The 4261-nt window shown below is 45.1% G+C and overlaps 1 pseudogene; it reads right to left on the reverse strand.

Annotated features, from left to right (window-relative positions):
* Nucleotides 1-3904: 3904 nt before the first annotated feature.
* LOC138797963 (U2 spliceosomal RNA) lies at nt 3905-4061 on the reverse strand (annotated as a pseudogene).
* Between the last annotated feature and the right edge of the window lie 200 nt (nt 4062-4261).

Genomic DNA, 4261 nt, shown 5'->3' on the forward strand with positions numbered 1-4261 from the left:
GGAGGGCTCCGGGGTCTGCGACCGTCACCTCATTTGGAGGGCTCCGGGGTCTGCGACCGTCACCTCATTTGGAGGGCTCCGGGGTCTGCGACCGTCACCTCATTTGGAGGGCTCCAGGGTCTGCGACCGTCACCTCATTTGGAGGGGTCCGGGGTCTGCGACCGTCACCTCATTTGGAGGGGTCCGGGGTCTGCGACCGTCACCTCATTTGGAGGGGTCCGGGGTCTGCCGTGACACTTTGTGGAATATGTCAACTCCAATGCTTGGGGGTTGAGTTTCACCCACTATACCAGCACCACAAAGATTACCTTCCTTGATTTGGAACTTAGAGGTATCCCTGGTTCAGTTATTCTAAAACTCATCGTAAGCCCATCTCGGGAAATACCAGCTTGCACGCTAGTAGCTACCATTCGGGCTATACCCACGGGGGAATTTACACAAATTAAACAAAATTGCAGCACCCATGAACTCATAGTGTGGGTAAGATTAGTAGTACTCTGCTATTGAATGGGGGTATCCTCGATGGATGATTAATAGGGCACAGAGTAGAGAGGGTCACAGTTCAACTAAGTTTTTTTTTTTTATTAGGCAACTCATTAAAATGTTATGATACGATAATCATTGGTTTTAGAAAACCAAAAGAAGGAAAAATTAGTTATATTATTCAATACCATACCCATGCATCATGATCCATTATTGACAGCAATGACAGGAAACAGAAACAAGACATCATCCTGCACTATAAAACAACTAGAGGAGGTGTGGGCAAGATGGATGAAACGGTTGGAGAATATTCATAAAGGAGAAACATGTTGGCCTTTAATCATATTCTCAAATATACTTTTCGTATTAGCTCTCCATTATTTATACTGAGCCTCATGCCAATTTCCATGCTAACAGGAGGGACAAGAGACGTCTTATCTTAAGGACCTTTGCCATGAACTTGTATTGCCTCACATGATGCAGCGAAGCAACATGAAATACTTGAAAAAGCAAACTAGACAAGCTATGAAGCAGCGTAGACTACATGTTAAGTAGTTCCAGATCCAGTAGAAAGTGAACGAAAGTCTTGTTTATTATTCCAAGAGAGTTACTGTACCATTTGTGGAGAAAAAGTCTGTAAGGGTGCCTTCACACCCACACCGGATCCCCTGCGGATCCAGTGTCAGTTCATCCCTTTGAGAATACATACTCGCAGCGGGACTGTCATCCTGCTGCAAGTATACACGTTAACCCCCCAGCGGCCGGAGCATACATCACCTCCTCCTCGCTCTGGCTTGCTTTGGGGGTTCCCTACATCTGATCGTCCTGTTCAGCCAATCAGTGCGCTGCCCCGCCGCAACCACTGATTGGCTGAACGGGACATCCTGCCGAGAACCCCCTAAACATTCAGTAAAGATAACCTGTAAATTGTTTGGAAGACTGGTAAAATTGAAAAGGAAAAGTTCGAAAAGAAATATGGTTGCAGCTTGCTTACATGTTAATACCATTGTCTGGGTATTTTTCATATCTTACTTTGTAATTTTGAATTTGTCATGTCATGCATACTAGGGTCAACGAGGACTTTTTCCTCTTTGACGGATGCATCTTTCATCAACTCTGGGGGGAGCGCAAGGGGGGCCTCTTGTACCCCTACTGGGCTGGTGGGAGGAGAAGCATCTGGTCTTTAATAACATACCATACACTGATCAGGTCGGTCTCTGGTCCAGATATATAGATGACATTTATCGTCTGGAATGGACCAGAGGGCAGTTTTGTGTACTTTATCAGGGTCCTGAATGACAAATCAGGTAGCGCACAAAATCCATCCCAAACAAGTCACTCTTTATCTATGTTCTATTATCTCGGAATGAGGCATCGATCTTTCTGTATATATTTGGGCCACTGCCACAAATTCCTTACTGGCAAAGCAATCCAGACCCTTTGTGTCCGGCATCCCTAAAGGACAATATATTTACGTATGAGGAGGAAGTTCTCTTTGAAGGTCAAGATCAAGACTCAGTGTGGCATGGAATATTTAGGCAAAACAGTGAATTTCATAGGAGAATGGGTGAACATCTCACAAAGAACACAACAGATAAAGCCATTGCCAGACACATCAATACAGAACATACCAATGTCTCAGGGTGAAGATTTGTTGGAATGAAGGTGGTGTGACCTCGAATTAATGGAGACTGGGACAAAATTACCCTGATAAAAGAAATCAAAAGGATTTATAAAATGAGTACAGTTACATCATCAGGTCTCAAAGAGCAGCTAAATTCCGCCTGCTATCCCAAACTGCTGTCCTACTCCCCTACATATAGCCTCGCTCCCTCCATTACACAACACAATATACTCAGTACATCATGCAACCTGGGCATTACCGCCGTCATTTAGGTGGCACATATGAATATACCACGTATATAAACATTGGTCATCACCCTGACACATCTATGCATCCTTCTGTAGTTCCCACTCCAATTCTCCAGAACACTACGGGGGACATTTATTAAGTCTGACGTTTTCTGTGCTGGACTTAAAAATGTCCCCGCAGCACCGGCACTACGGAGATTTATGTAGAGGCGGACTGCCTCTACATAAATCCCGTGCACGCCGGTGCGCACGGCAGGAAACATGGGAGCTGGAGTAGGTTTCCTGCATATTTTTTGGCGAAACTAAAGATGAATTGCGCGGACTTTCCAACAAAAAAATTAAATACGCCGCTTGATACATGTCCCCCTAAGTATATAGTTATCCTTTGCATAAGTTGCCCATTACACTTGGCTCCCCTAACTTGGGCATTATATAGTTATTTTTTTTTAGACATATAGGTTAATATGATTCACCTCTATTCTTTTTATACAGTTTTATTGTGGCTCCCCTGAACACAATGCTCACGTCTGCCCTGCTCACTAATCTTTTCCTCCGACCCCTCGAAGGATGACCCACCAACCAGCTCCCAGCACTCTGTAGACAAGTCCATTCCAGAGCCAGGGCTCCCCTGCTAGTCCACACCAGAGGAACGACCAGCATGCAAAAGTGGCTAGTAGGGTGCCTTGGTAGGGCAAAAAGTGTGGACCAGGGCCAGGAATGGACCTCCCCCTCTTTTTTCCCAGGGCTCTGCTGAGGTAGGCTGACCAGCCTCTACCACCAACAGGCCATGAACAACCCAGTGCTGGTGAGCTTCATCGGCTACCTTCAGAGGACTCTGGGCGTCAAGCACTAGCGTCAAAAAGTGGGGACTGTGTCCTGTTTCCTCTACCACATGAACCCCACCACCACATCCATCCTGTGTTTTAGGGACGTTGAGCGGATGCACAGCTTCTTTACCAGCCTGATGGACCAAGCACACCATATGTAACTACCTACAAACATCGGAAGGCTCTTTGCGTACCAAATAAGGGTCACCAACCTGCCAGTGGACAGCCCCAGACTTTTTCGCTCCTGACAGCATGTGTCATTTTTTTTTATCAGATACTTTTTATTAAACAGTTTTTAGCATGTCTCATTCATCCTATATCAGCAGGGAGGTCATGTGCAAGAGGTAACAGTTCCTCAGCCACCACAACAGCCTCCAAGCCGCCTGCGCCGGGCCCACACTGGTGAGGAAGGTTTTGCAACTCGTGGACACCCCTGAACTGTACGGAAGTGGAGAAAAGCCTCTTTGTGTGCTACCTGTCCCACAACAACATCAAAGTCGAACTGGTCTACAGAGAGAAGACACTGATCAACATCAGCCCCGGACACAAAATGAGCAAGAAAGTGCTGAGAAGAAAAAAAAAAAAGAAAGCTGCAAGACCAGATACAGAGGTATTTTCACTTCATTGCCAATAAATATGGCACCAATAGCAAAAGAAAGAGCATGGCTAGCCACCTATTAAAGTAAAGATAGGAGATAGGCTTATGGTTATTTATTTTATTTTTTTTGTGCACTAAACCTGGAGGCACTGCAATACCAGGACCATCTCCCTTTTCTAAAAATCCATTTAATATATGTCCCCAGATAGGGGACATATCAGATATTAAACTGATAAGAACAGATACTACACTTGATCTTGGCCAAAAGGCCGAGAAGCTATATTATGGTTAATATTTTGTACCCAAATCTTCTTGGGATGCTAATCGGGTGAGCCCATTTGAGGCTATGATGACAAGAGTGGCCAGATTGAAAGAACAGACCAGAAAAGGTGCCCAATGCATAAAAACAGACAGATTGATTCATGCAGAACAACGTAAAAGGATATAACTGCTAAGAATCTGATGCCGCTCTTGTTACTCC

The sequence above is a fragment of the Dendropsophus ebraccatus genome, chromosome 7, assembly GCF_027789765.1.
Source record: "Dendropsophus ebraccatus isolate aDenEbr1 chromosome 7, aDenEbr1.pat, whole genome shotgun sequence".
Classification (NCBI taxonomy): Eukaryota; Metazoa; Chordata; class Amphibia; order Anura; family Hylidae; genus Dendropsophus; species Dendropsophus ebraccatus.